The following is a 16,034-nucleotide window of genomic DNA, read 5'->3' as shown; positions in this document are numbered from 1 at the left end:
ATGTATGCAATTTAAAGAACATGTCAATAGAAGATGACTTCAAATTCAAATTTGGGAGAGCATGCTTTACAAAGAAGGTAGAACCCATGATGACTGTTGTGAGTTTCTAATTGTATATGTGCGTTAAATATTTTTAAAAATTCTTTAGAAGTCTTTTTATGCCACATCTAAAGCTCCTTTACCAACAGAGAACTATTTTTTGTGTGCTATAACCCAAAACAAGATATATGTCCCCAGTAAAATCCTGTCTGCTTGGAGATGACTAACTCTGGATTCAAAAAAGGATATACCAAATAGAGTATAATCTCTGAGATATTTTAACAATCTAGAAAGGTTTGAAACATACCTTTGAACAAAATAATACAAGGCAAAAAAACAATGTTATATGAGGAACAGGTGAAATGTGATGTATACAATTTTTTTCATTGGCTATTGATTTCCCCCCCAGGGAACTGAAAGCAAGTGTCATTACAATTAATGAAGACTCTTTTCTCAGGCACAGAGGGACATGTGATAGTGGCAGGAATTACTACATTGTTGATTAACTCAAGATCCTCAAAATATTGAAGTAATTACTATAAGCATGCAAGAAAGTTAATACATTTTTATTATATACTATGCACTGGGCAGAGAATGGAAATTCAAGCAGAAACTGTCCCTATCCTCAAGGAGCTTATAATGCAATGGAAGAAGAAAACACATAAAAAAAGATGCTGTATATATCAGGGATTTAGGGGTAGGAAGTAAAAAGTAAGCACTCCATATTGGGGACATGATGAAGAAGTCAGGAGTGCAGTCTGATGATAAATAAGGAAATAGCTGGCCTGGAAGCCTTTATTAAATGGAGGTTATAATAAAAAACTAACTAGTCAACCAACTATTTTCCAGGGGCTTCCAAAAAGACTTGCTGAAGGAACAGAAAGTGATGAAAGGTTTGATCTGTTCTCATCTAGCTTCTTGCATATCTTGTTCCTTCATCCTCCATTCCTTTCATTCTCTCTCTTGTACTTACCCATCTCTTGTTCTTCAAAGATTCTTTCCCCGTCCCTCCAGAAATTCCATGTTTTTTCTCATCTAAAAATAGCACTTCATGCTATGGGTGTGACTTATTCCATCTCTCTCCTCTTAATTACTACTAAAAGTCTAGAAGGTGTATTTTGTACAATATGCCTATATTTCTTCCCCATACTATTCTTAAATCATTCCAATCATTTCAGTTTTTACCACATTACTGAAAGTGATCTCCCAAAGAAAATCAGAGATCTAATTACCAAATCAAATGATCTTTGTCTTTACCAATATGAATATTTCATACTAAAGACAATCCAATTTTTTTCTACTCTCTCTTACCTGATTTCCATATCCTTGTTCTTTATTTACTTATTCCACCTCTCTGACCATTCCTCTATCTCCTACTGATTCCACTTTCTCTCTCCCACTTTCTAATTGTAAACATTAGCAAAAGCTCTTGTCCTCAGCCCTCAACAAGTCTGTTGATTTGTCAATGGACAAGCACTTTAAGAACTTATTATAAGCAAGACACTGTGCTAAAACCCTGTGGATTCAGAGAAAAAAGAAAGCCCCTTCTCTTAAGGAATATACTTTCTAATAGAGGAGACAAGATGTAAACTACTACGTTTTTGCTGTTTGTCCTTTGTCTTCTAAGACCTATGACAATGACACCATTTGGTGCTGCTTTGACTTGTACAAGAATTGGATTTAAGTGAGGCAGAGTTACACAAAATCATCAGCCTCTCAATTCCAGAGCCCTGGAAGTCCTTTGGCAAGACAAAAGTCAGAATGACTGGTGATGGCCTGAGATGCAGTGAAAGATCTCAGTATCTTTGATGTCTAACCAAGCTCTAAGCACTCCACAGTCCCTGTTTCAGCTGCCTTAATGGCCATAGGAACAAATTGTTCTCATCTGCCCATTCTGCTAGGGGGAAGTCTTCACCTATTTGGGGTAGTCATCCCCCTAACAAAAAATGCATCTGTGGCCCATTAATTACTCTCAACAAAACTCTCTTCCATATACACATAAGTTTATGCGTATATGTACACATACATACAAACACATATATACTCATATACATGTATATGCATATATGTATGTATATATATATATATATATATATATATATATAAAGTTGGGTAATGGAAACAACGCCATTTATACATAATTAAATGTGTATGCAGATATTTATATATATTATATATATATGTACTATAATAAAATTGATAATCTTTAGGGAACTATTTCTTGTTGCTGTAACTGGATACTCTGGCTTACTCAAGGGCTGCTAGTATGAGGACACTTGAGGGCTGCCTAGTTAAAATGGCGATAGATGAGAGATGCTGCTTGAGATAGAGAGATGCTGCTACAGGGGAATGCTCTGGGGTTTGCCTACTGATCGCTATTTGATGGCTAATGGATCAATATTTTTCCTAACTTCCTCCTCCCTTCACTCCCTCCCTTCTTCCACCCTCTCCTTCCCAGTTTCTTCTGAAGCTTGTGTCTTCACCCCTCCCCCCTCTAGTGGACTATGATATTTGTGAGGAAAAAAACTTCTTCCTTTCTTTTCTCAGGTGAGGGGTTTATTGGGATAACAGGACAAGGAAATTGAGGTGAGAGGGACGAGGATTTCCCTAATCTAAAATGAAGATTATGAGTGTTTGGGAAGTCATAGCTGTGACAGGGGGACAGTCAGAGAGATGGAGGATAACTGTTAAGTCTTCTTTTCTTCTTTCAATTCACAAAGCCAACAAGGTCTCCCAGCCTAACTCTAGAAGTCCCCCCTCAAGGGTCCTTCAGCTTGGGACAGAAGCTAATAGGATCAGTTCAGCTTCTACCCCTTCAGCCAGGCTTGCCTCCCTTGGTCAGGAAAACTCAGAGGAGAGATTTCTCTCTCCTTTCTTTGTCAGTCACCCCCAGAGAGAGACAGAATCAGTTCCTCCCCTTGGCCAGCTTCAACTGCCTCCTCCAGGAACATTCCATTTGGAATCTTTGCCTTGATTGACAGACAGATCCTTCACCTTGGTCTGCATGCCTGGCTTGTCCTGCTAATCCTCTCTCTCTTCAAACCTCTTCCACAGTACTATATCTATGTATATGAGTTGATTGAGGCAATCTGAAAATGTAAGACATTAGGAAATGATGGGATGAGAAGAGACCATCTATAGATAGAGGAATTTTAGATAAATCCCGAAGGAAGCCAAGGAAACCAAAAATATGGAGGTGAGGAGAAAAATATTCCAGACTTTGGAGACAACCATTAAAAGTCACAGAAATGAGAGACACGGTGTCATGTATGAATTAACAAGTGGGCCATTGTCGTTAAATCTTGGAATATGTGGAAAAGAGTTGAATGTTATCATTGTCTGTCTTTCATTTAGAAGAGGATCATTAATGTTATAGGGTGACTTGCATGTGATCAGAACGAAGTAAGGATGAGTTACACAAAGTCTTCAGCCTCAACTCTCTCTTCCAGAGTTATGGAAGTCATAGTGGCAGGTAAAATATAAGAAGACTGGAAATATAAGAAGGAGTCAAGTTATGAATAGCTTTAAATACCAAAAAAGGGCTTTATACTTTGTCTTGATATAACAGGGTGCTCCTAGAACTCTTTGAGTAGGGGTGGGAAGGGGATTGGGACAGCAGGGTCAGGCCTGTGCTTTAGGAGAGTCGCCTTAGCAGCTGAGTAGAGGATAGATTGGAGTGGGTAGAGACTCTAGGCATGTATCCCATATAGAAAGCTATTGGGACCCAGCAATAACACTATGAAGTCTGTATCCCAAAGACATAAGATAGGTGACAAGGATCTATTTTTCCAGAAATATTTATAGCAGCTCTTTTTGTGATAGCAAAGAACTGGAAACTGAAGGGATATCCATTAATTGAGGAAAAGCTGAGCAAGTTGTAGTATATATGGCATATAAAAGAATACTATTGTGCCATAAGAAATGACAAACAAAACCAATACAACCAAAATTAGAAGGAAAGCAACAAATTGGGAGAACATTTTTACAACAAAACTCTGACAAAGAACTAATTTCCCAAATATATAAGGAACTAAGTCAAATTTACAAAATTCACGCCATTCTCCAATTGACAAATGGTCAAGAGACATAGGCAGTTTGCACATGATGAAATCAAAACTATAAATAAGCACATTAAAAAGTGTTCTAAATCCCTCCTGATTATAGAAATGCAAATTAAAACAACTCTGAGGTACCACCTTACACTTATCAGACTGGTCAATATGACAGCAAAGGAAAGTGATAAATGTTGGAGGGAATGTGACAAAATTGGGACACTAATACATTGCTGGTAGAGTTGTGAATTGGTCCAACCATTTTGGAACTATGGGAAAAGGGCTTTAAAGGGCTATCTGCTCTTTGATCCAGCCACACCACTGCTGAGTTTGTACCCCAAAGAGATAATAAAGAAAAAGACTTGTACAGAAATATTTATAGCCATACTCTTTGTGGTGACAAAAAATTGGAAAATGGGGGAATTTCCATCAATTGGGGAATGACTGAATGTATTGTGGTACTTGATGGTGATGGAATACTACTGTGATGAAAGGAATAATGAACTGGAGGAATTCCATGTGAACTGGAAAGACCTCCAGAAATTGATGCATAGTGAAAGGAGCAGAACCAGGAAAACATTGTTCGTAGAGTCTGATACATTATAGCACAATTGAATGTAATGATTTTTTTCTACTAATGACCCAGGACAATCCAGAGGAAGTTATGAGAAAGAATGCTATCCACATCCAGAGAAAGAACTGTGGGAACAGAAACAAAGAAGAAAAACATATGATCAATCACATGGTTCAATAGGGATATGATTAGGGTTTTGATGTTAAAAGATCGCTCTACTGCAAATATAAATAACATGGAAATAGGTTTTGAACAATGACACTTGTATAACCCAGTGGATTTGCTTGTCAGGTCTGGGAGGGAAGCAGCATGCAGGGAGGTGTTGGAATCATGAATCATGGGACCATGGGAAAATATTTTAAAGGAAAAAAAAAGAAATGGCAAACAAAATGATCACAAAAAACAAACCTGGAAAGATTTATTAGAAGTGACACAAAGTAAAGTAACCAGAAGCCGGAGAACTGTGTATGAAGTAACAATAATGAAGTTTATCATCTCTGGATGCCTTTATTATCAGCAATGCAAGGATGTAGGAAAACTCTAAGGGAATCATGACAAAAAGGCTATCCACCTCCATAGAAAGAACTGATGAAGTCTGAATGAAGTTCAAAGTATACCATTCTTCACTTTATTTCCTCCATGAATTTTTCTCTAGTGTTAGCAATATGTCTTCTTTTATATTATGACCAATGTGGAAATATGTATCATATGAAAACAGATTTGCCACTCATATCACTTTACACTTTAGGGATTGTGGAGGACTGAGAGGGAGGGAGAGAACATGGATTGCAAAATGTCAGAAAATTATTATTAAAAATTGTAATCAGGAAAAATTTTTAAAGAAATTTAAAAGGAAAACTATTAGGTTATTGTAAGTAATGGAGTACCTGAATTAAGGTTACAGGGAGAAGGGGCTATATAAGTATAAAGGTGGGATGATTGATATTCTCAACCCCACCCCACTTGAAGTGAGAAGGATTTGGCCTGGATATATAGATCTGGGAATCCCCTCCACAGAGATGATAATTGAACCCAGCACAGCTGATAAGATCACAGAGTGAGATAGTAATATGAAAAGGAAGGAATCACAGCACAGAGCCCTGGGGAAATATTTTGCAAGTAACTATAATGGGAAAAAATTGAATGTTATTTATGTTGGGATGAAGAAAAAGACAAAAGAAAGGAGCACTTTAAGGAGTAGCTAGAATGATGACAGTGCCTGATTGAGATCAACAGGACAATCGATGCTAATTTTTGCTTTCCTATAGAATTCTTTACTAAAAAAATCTTCATATTTGCAAGTGTGGGACAAAACAATACGGAAATGAAGTCCAAGACAAATGGAATGATATGAAACTAATGGGCTTGTCCTCACACATAACAGCAAGATAAACTACATCTTGGGGCCTGAAAGTACATGTAGATGCAAGAGCTGAACCACAATCAGAAATCTTTGAACATTCATGTACTACAGAAGAGGAACGGAGTCACTGTAACAGTTTTATGAAAGGGAAGAAGATAAATGAACCTGGTATGAATTGATCAAGAAGAAGCTGTGCTTGACTCATCCACATAGATTTTGTTTTTGACTAGATATGCCTGGTGGCATATCAAAAGAATACCTTAACATGGCATACCTGGATATCAGCACATCTTACTCAGTTTCTCATGACATATTTGTGGCCAAGATGTAGAGACATGAATTAAATCAGTGGTGTCAAACTCAGACATAAACAGGGGCCACTAAACCAGATGTAAAAATCTCAACAGACCACAAATTGACTTTGAAATCTACATTATTAACATTATCTATGTTCTATGGAAGTTTTATCTAATTTGTTAGATAATTATCAATTAAATTTTAATCTGGTTTGAGCCTCAGGAGCATTGTGTACCACATGTGACCTGTGATACCTTTGGATTAGATATTAGTACCATTAGGAAGAATTTGAGCTAATAGAATGGTAAGTGTCAAAAATTTGTGTTTAATAGATCAAAGTCAACCTGGAGGGATAGATTGTATCTCAGAACTTGGGCACTGGTCCTATTTTATTCACTGTATGCATTAATGACTTTGGACAAAGAAGAGGTGCTGTGCTTATCCAATTAATTTAAAATGTAAAAAAAAAAGGTAAAAATTTTTGTAAAATGTAAAATGTTGGGAGGACTAGTTAGCATATTTTTCAACATTATCAAGTTCTAAAAAGGACTTAATAGTATAGCATTGTGGATCAAATCTAAAATGATTATATTTATTAGCAAAAAATATAATATCCTGCATTATTGGAGTAAAAATACTCAATTGTTTGGGCATAAGGAAGTAAAGGAGTGTCTAGAATGAGGAAGGTGATATTTAATCCCATAGTACCCTACCCTAGAAATATCTATTTATCTGGACTACTGAGTTTAGTTCTAGGTACTATGTTCTAGGATACATAGAGCTGACAAATATAGTTCTGTTGATGATCTGAAGTGAAGCACAATGAGTAAAATTAAATGACTTGGGGATAGATTGAAGAAACTGGGAATAGTCAGCCTGAAGAAGAAAAGACTGAAAACATGTTAGCCAACTTTAAGTGTTTTAAAGAAAATCAAGTTCGGGAGAGATTCCAATTGTTTTGCTTAGTCCCAGAAAGCAACACTAACAGAACAGAATGGGAAAGATATGGAGAAGTATATGTCAGGCAGCTATCTGGCACAGTGGGAGAGCTCTGGGCTTAGAGGAGAAAAGAAATGAGTTCAAATGTGGCCTCAGAAAATTACTAGCTGACCTGAGTCAAGCCATTTCACCTTTGTTTGCTTCCATTTCCTCAAAAAAAAAAAAAAAAAAAAAAAAGAAATACACCTACCCCCTGGGCTTTATTGTGAGGATCAAATCATATAATATTTTTAAAGTGCTTAGCATGGTGCCTAGCACATAATAGGTGTGTAATCAATGCTTATTGGTTTGCTTCCTAAAATGAGAGGGAAAAACACTTCCTAATAGCTATCTAAAAGTGTAATGGACTACTTGGGGAGGCAGAATTTTTAAAATTTAAATCATCAACAACAATAAGCATTTGCTTAAAAAAAAAAGACAAAACCTTCTATGTCCAAAGATCTAGAAGGGTTTTAAATGTGAAACAGAGATATTTGCATTTTATTCTATCATTATATTTCCTGTCATCCTTGGAAATCTCCAAAAGAATGCTAACTAACTATTCTGCAAGGATGTTGTAGAGAAGATTGTGTTCATATATAGGTTGTATTAAATAGCTTCTGAAATTCTTTCCTGGCTTGAGATGCTCTGATTCTATGCAAGGAACAAAGGATTCTGAGAATCAAAGATCAAAATCTAGTGTGGTGTGCCACAAAGAGGGTTTGCTCTGGAGTCAGAGGACCCAGATTCAAAATCTGCTTCTGATGATTACAGTCTGGGTGAACTTGGGTAAATCATTTACCCTTGGGTCCTATTTCCTTATCTAGAAAGTAATGGGCCCTTTGATCCCTCAAAATATATGATATTTCTTTCACAGAGGTGAGGAGGGTATTCAACATAAGTTTTATCAATATTTAGAGTTGGAAAGGTTCTTAATGATCCCCTGGTCCACTTCTTTCACCTTATCAATGAAGAAACAAAGTCCAGAAAAGTACAGTTACTTTTTTCAAAGTTTCATTGGTATTTATTTGGTAGTACCTGGATTTAAACCCAGAACCTTACTCTCTTCCCTGCTCCATGCTGCCTTTCCAGTTTCGTGCTGTAAATGGTAGCATGTAGTGGATGCTTGATAAATATTTCTTTCTTTCCTTCCTAATATAAGGGGAAAATCTTCCAGTAACTGCCTTAAGCTGTACTATAAGACAAATGCATTTTAAATTCAATCTTCTGATAATAATTTAACATTCAGCAATAAGACTTGGATTATAAACCAACCCACACGGTATATCGTCTGGTTTAAATAGTACTCTACTGAGGCATTTAAAGGAAGCTTCGCCTCAATGTCTGGGTACCCTCGGAAGCTCTAGGTATCTACAAACGTTAGCATTCTTTAGCCAGGATCAGACACCTCTCCTCGGAGTCCCTCCAGGCATCCTCTGAACAGAAAGCATTGTTATTCGGAGTTCCTGTTTGCATTAAGAAGGCTCCCTCTACTCCTTTCCCATTGCCCATTATTAGCTCACTGGAGGAGGTGTGCCTGATGGTGTGTGGGAGGCAGCCTTCTAGCGGGAGGGCACTGGGAGGATCCCAGCCACGGAGGGAGATGCTTTGTGTAGTTCCCTTTGTTCCGCATCCCCATAAAAACCAGAGAGAAAGCCCTTCAGTCATTCCCCAAGTCATTCTCATCACACGTGTTTGAAGCTTGTGTTAAAGCATTAATTTGCCGAGACAATAAACTGTCATTTTCCTCGTAGCGATTCTGAAGCACTATTCACTTTTAATAATCCAAACAGGGTTAAATATGCTGGGAATCTTTTGTCCTCAGCTACAAATGATTTGTGTTGCAGGGAGTAGTGTGTGCCGTGCCAAATGAGCAGGTAAATTGGTTCCCGCTTTCTTGTAAAAGCCTCCCCGCCTTTTATGGGTGTGAATTTCAGTAACAGGTAACAACCAGCCTCCCCCAGCCCCCTTCTTTACAGAACAGCACAAACCCGAAGCTATTTCACACGTTTTTATCTTGGTACCCTCCCTGGCAGAGTTTAGGGGGCTGTGCAAATAAAACCCAAGCACACATTAAGGAAAGCCATTTGACGCTTTCGGAATTTCATATTCTCCCTGGATGCTCCCTGCTAGTGGATAGGGAGGAACAGGTTAATACTTGCATAATTGATTGAAAATTGCTGCTAATTGGCTTGAGGTTTAAATGAGCAAGTGAAGCCTGACAGCTAAGATAGTCTAAGATGTTGCGGGGGAACTTAATACGTGGAAATAGAATTTACCTTTATGTGATGATGTTTATTCTCTGAAAATTAGTTTGAAATTGAAGAAATCATTTCTCTGGTCCTCAACTAAAACAAACAGCTCGTCACTGGAGTTGGTAGGCCTTGTGGGACTAGGCTTGTCTGTTTTATTCGGAGCTTCCACCAACCTTCCCTGAGGATGGAGGATGACTGGTCTGGAGAGGCTGACCCCGCGGCGCCCCAAGAGACAGAGGTTAGAAGACATTGTCCCACAGCCAGGAAGCGGCTACTTTTCATGCATCAGGGTTGTTTGAGCTGAATTTGTGTAATGAGTGCACTGGAAATTGGAAGACGAGATTAAAGTGCTGTTTGTCATGTACGGAGATTTCAGAAATGCTTATCAGCCCTGCGCAGCTGAACACAGCTTAGATTAAAAATGATCTGACAGAAAGGGAGGCTGACTGCAAATGTGGGGCTTTACATCCAAGCTAATTACAAAGTGCATATTAAACATGAGGCCTGTGATGAGAGCAGCTGCAAAGGTCTTTATCTATATTAAGAGACTGTCCACCTACATAATAAGAATAATTATCAAGGAGTGAATTCTTAAAAAGAAATGACATATAATAGCACATTATACAATTTCCTCTAATTTTATAGATCTATTTCACAAGTCCCAATAAGGTGTGACTGTCTTCTGTCTGGAGCCAGGTGACACATCTGATTAAAGAAAAGGCTCATTCATTTAAGCGTCTTTTGTGCTCAATCCTATTTGGTGGCCCTGAAAAGTGTCAGACATCAAGGCCTGGGAGTCCCACATCTGTGCTGTGAACTGATATAGAAGCGAAAGAGTAGAATTCAATTTGCCATTCATTTATGATATACCTACTGTATGCAAGAGAATGTGCTTACATTTATGATATACCTACTGTATGCAAGATTACCTGGGACAGGAGGGTGAAAAGCCATAGTCTTTCTCTTTAAGGAGTTTATAATCTAATAGCTGAGTCAGTAAGATATGTGCATAAATAAGATGTAAAAGACTTTACTAAGAGTAATGAAGGAGGTACAGATAATACAATCCAGGAAATTTGAGAAGAGGGAAAATCACTTTCAGCAAGGGATAAAGTTCTGAAAAGATTTTCATGGGGAAGTTGTTACTGAGTTAGACCTTGAAGGCAGAGGGCTTTAATTGGAATTTAATTTTAATAGAGATGTAGAGGGAGTACATTGCAGGTATGTCAAATGATCTCTGTGAATGTGGAGTGGGATAGGAGATAAAATGTCAAGTTCAAAGAACAACTCCTAATTCAATCTGGTTAGAAATAAAAAGAGCTAATAGCTAGCTAGCATTTATATAGCACCTGCTATGTGCCAAGAACTATGGTAAATGTTTTACAAATATTATCTCATTTGATCCTCACAACAACTTTGGAAGGTAGGTACTATTATTACCAGTTCTGAGGCAGTGAAAACTGGGGCAAACCTAGTTTAATTAAATTGTTCATGATCATAAAACTTAGCAGGGTTGGATGTGAACTTATTCAAATCTGGCCTCAGATACTTACTGGCTGTGTAACCCTTAGCAAGTCATTTAACCTTTTTTGCCTCAGTTTCCTCATCTGAACTGGATAAGGAAATGGCGGACCACTCCAGTATCTTTGTCAAGAAAACCCTAAATAGGGTCAGGAAGAGTGTGACATGACTGACTGACTGTCTAATTAGCAGCAGCTTCCTGACTCCAGGCCCAGGAGTCTGTCCACTGAGCCACCTAGCTATCTAAATTAAAAAGAATGTTTAATGAGACAAAGTTGGAGAAATGTTGTAGACCTATTCAAGGTGTCTAAAATGCTAGGCTGAAGAATTTGCTTTTTTTATATTATAAATGATGGGGTCACAGAAGTACTTTTGGAGTAGGAGAGTAACGACCATTCCTGTGCTAAAGGAAAATTATTTTGGCAGCTGTATGAAGAATGATTTGGAATGTGGTTGGGAGAGCAGTTAGGAAGAAATCTATTAAACTAATCCAAGCAAGAGATAATAAGGACCTGAATGAGGTGGTGTCAGCAGAAATAGAAAGGAAGAATGGATACAAAAGATACTGCCAAGGTCGAATAGACAGGATTTGGCAACTAATTAAATGTGTGGGGTAAGGAAGGAGTCAAACATGATACCCAGGTTTTGAGCCTGAGTAACTGCCAGGATGGTGGTGCCATTGATACAAATAGGCAACTGGGGAAGAGATGCTGGTTTGGGGGATAGTCTGATGAACCTTGTTTGAAACGTTGAATTTAGTATACTGGCAGGATTTACATTTTTCTGGTATAGTATTAGAATGGGTGAATGAAAAATTAGAGAGAGGTAAAGAAAAAAAATTGTTGCCCTGCGCTAAAAAGTCATTTCCAGGGGTTTCATGGTTTGTCCCTCTCAATCAGATGTAAAAGCAGCCATGGTAAATGATTGTCCATGCCATTCCCCAAAGATGAGGAATGAAAGTTAAAAGAATATCCATTAAATCTTTTAGCCTTTTAATAATTTAAAAAACACATTTTCATTTATTTTCTGTTCTGCTCATTTTAAATACTATTCAGTTTAATAAAAGAAAAAGTTGTACAAATTCAATAATTTATACAATCCTTCCGACCCCTTCACATCAATAATCCCAATTTCTTTAATCTCTGCTCACAGATTTTGTTCATTCTTCTTTTAATCCTCTCAAAATTTGCCTCAAACCAATCCTGCTAGACCATTTTTCCAGTTTTAGCTATTTGCTCCCTTTTATTTTGAATTTTTTTAAAAGTCAGAAAGTTTCCATAGACAATAATTTTCATAGCAGTAGAATCTAAAAATTCCCAGACAAGTCTGTACAAAACTCTTTGAGAGCTTTAAGAATTATCTAAATTAAGTTGGCTTTGACTCAAAGAGACTGATACCATCTCCCACATGAATTTTGGCTTCTATCATACCTCATCCCAGGACACACCAGTGATCAATGCAAAATTCTCTTCTTTGTCTTCATTCCATAAGAGCTCTTGTAGCATTTCATACTATTAACTACCTTTATATACTTTTAGTGTCTGAGACAAAATCTGACCTCTTTTGACCCTATTGTCTTTCTTTCTCTGACTTCTCACCTACGTCCTAAGTCTTTTTGCTATGAAATTCACCTAGACAATATCTTCGGCCCTTTTCTCTTTGGCCATTTAATTCTACTCCTAGAGTTTCATCTGTCACCTCTGCTCTGAGGAAGTAACATGATATAATGGAAAGACTGACTGGGCAGGGAGTCGGAGGACACACCTAGTTTCATATTTAGGCTCTGTTTACTTACTATTTGACATTGGGAAATTCCTTGATTTTTCTGAGTTTTTTCTCAACCTGCAAAATTGTGGGGTTGTTCTAAATGATCTCTAAAGTATTTTTCAGCAATAAATGAATTTCAAAGGTTTGAAATCCAGATTCCAACCATTGGTTTCTGTCCTGAGCCCTAGAAACATATTTCCAACTGCTTCCGTTATGTCTTAGTGACATTCAAATTCAAGATATCTAAAATTGTTTTTATCACCAATTCCCCAAATCCAACTCCATTTGATTTTACTATTTCTGTTGCTGTTTTATCCATGACTTTCCCCTTTCCTTCTTTTCTTCTTAATTTCCCCTTTTTATTCTCACTACCTGCCTTGACTAATGCAGCAACCTTCTTAATGAACTCCTTACCTCCATTTTCTTCTTCCTCTAATCTATCTTTCACATTGAATCAAAAGAAATTATCCATATTCATTAATGTATTTTTTTCCTGCTAAAATATTTTATTGTTACCCTTACCCCTTTTTAAAAATTTATGACTGGCACTTCTAATGATCTTTGCCATCAAATAGAAGCCTCTCTTCAACAAATAATCTCAATCAAATAAAAAAAAAATGGACCCATTGGTAAAGTCTGAGAATGTAGGCCTTGCTCTGCAAATATTATCCACAAGTTCTCTGCCAGGAAGTATGAAGCATACTTCACCATCAAGTCCTCTTAAATCTCAATTGGTGACTACATTGAGCAGAACTTTAAAGTTGTTCAGTGTTGTTTTCCTTTATATTATGTGGGCCAGGTGTTTCTTCTTATCCTGATTATTTTTACCCCATTTTGCATTAATTCATGAAGGCTGCTAAAGTTTCTCTGAATTTTTCATTTTCTTGATAATAGCACAGTTATTATATTGATGCATCATTCCTTATTTATGAGCAGGTAGGTGATATAGAATCCTAGGCATGGAGACATGAAGATTGGAGTTCAAATATGACACTTACTGGCTATGTCACTCTATACAATTCACTTGACCTCTGTTTGCTTCAGTTTACTCATCTGTAAAATGGAAATAATAATATCATCTATCTCCTAAGTTATTGTGAAGATCATATAAGATAATAATTGGAAAGCACTTAACACAGTGCCAGGGCACATAATAAGTGATGTATAAATGCTAGCTATTGAAATTTCTATTATTATTTCTCAATCAACATTCTTTTTTTGTTATCAAAATTATTGCTATAGATCTGTTTCTATTGATGTAGTTTTTCATTCTGTCTTTTACTTCTGGGTATAAAAAGAGAAGGTGACTGACCTCATCAATATAGTTTAATAAAGAAAGGCAGTAAGTGTTCTCCAAAATCTGGTGCCATTCTAGTGTTCCTTTTTTTTATATTCTATGCTCTTTCAAAATAGAACTATTGAACATTCTTTCCATACCCCACCCTATACTTTCCCATCTTCTTGGCCATACTTATACTATTTCCTATGCTTGGAATATTCCCATCATTCATTTCTACCTACAGAATAAAATCCAACCCAATTATGTTCCCTTCAGGACATCTGCCTCTGATTTCTTCAGTTGATAGTGACCTATTTCCTTTAAAGACTTTACAAAAGACACTACTTACATCTCTTATACATCGATCTCTCGTTTAGGAGGTTGTACAAGTCAATACATAGAAGGCTTTCCTCAAAATCAGGACAACTAGGTTTCAGGTTCTACCTCTGACACACAATTTCTCAGTATTTTAGACAATTTTCTGACCAAGAGTTTCAAAGAAGATGCTTCCCTACACTGTTAGAGGGAGCTTCCTCGCTCTAGAGTTCCTGGTGCCAATGAAATTTCAGTTTCAGTTATTACCCTCTCATTTTGCTTAGAGTTATTTGCATATTTTATACCATCTTCACTCCCCAATCACTAGACTTTAAACTCCTGTGGAGATGAATTACGCATTATCTAAACACTGTATATTATCCCTGTGGCTAGCATAATGTTTTACATGTAATAGATGTTTGATACATATTTGTTAAATTCAATTGAAATAGATTTCTCTACTAAAATATATTTTCATACAATTTGATAGGATACATTTTACTTCATTTTTTTGATAACTGTAATTTAAAAGTTTTGTTTTAAAAAATAACTTGATCAAGGTAGATTTTAGTGAACCTATAGTACCTCAATGTCCTCAAATTAATGCCATGCCAATTCCAAAGGACCAATGACAAATGCTATGTTCATTTAGAGAACTGATGAACTCTGAGTGTAGATTAAAGCATATTTTTTCACTTAAGTTTTCTTTCTTTTTTTGAAACATGGCTAATATGTAATAAGCTGACATAACCTCACATGTATCTTGGATATAATATTGCTTTCCTTCTCACTATGTAGGGGAAGGGATGAAGGGAGGGGAAGAACTTAGAACTCAAAATAATATATATGGGAATATATATGTATATTCATTGAAATCATGGAGAAATTTGGAAATAAGAATATTTCCTTTTAGAATGGAAGGCCCAGTAGTATTGGCTAACAATATAACAATAATCATAATAATAGCATTTCTATAGCACCTATTGTATTCAAGGAAATGTTCTAATTTGACCAAATGCCCATGGTCACCTAACTGGTAAATATCAGAAGTCAGATTTGAATTTAAGTCTTCCTGACTGCAGAGTAAGTACTCTATCTACTGTGCTGCCTAGTTGCCTATACAATATATGAGCTAAGAGGCAAAACAATTTACTCAAGGTCACAAATTAATGGTGAAGCCAGAATTAAAGCCAGATCTTCTGCCTCTTAATTCAGTGCTTTTCCCATTCATACTATAGTTCTTGCCTTTTGAAAACATGGAGATCTCTATTGTTCTTATAGGAGCCATAGAACTGGTTGGCATCTGCCCCCAGCAACAGTGCTCACCACATCACGGTTTTGTCTTTCAACTGTGGAGTATGTTGGTATCACTTTTCATTTGCTATGCTTCATTACAAATACAGGCTTCATAAGGAAAAGGGATTTACTGGAATTCGGAGCTGCTTGTAACCACAGCTGCCCATTCACTTTGTGCCACTCCAATAAAAGCTATCACTCATCCCACCCCAACCAACCCCAAATTTGGCCCAGACCTATATGTAATGCAAATATGGAACTTTTACCAATGTAGAGCTCTACCTACCTGCCTACTTGT

The sequence above is a fragment of the Monodelphis domestica genome, chromosome 4 (assembly GCF_027887165.1).
Source record: "Monodelphis domestica isolate mMonDom1 chromosome 4, mMonDom1.pri, whole genome shotgun sequence".
Taxonomy (NCBI): Eukaryota; Metazoa; Chordata; class Mammalia; order Didelphimorphia; family Didelphidae; genus Monodelphis; species Monodelphis domestica.
Note: the sequence above shows the minus strand (reverse complement) of the source record.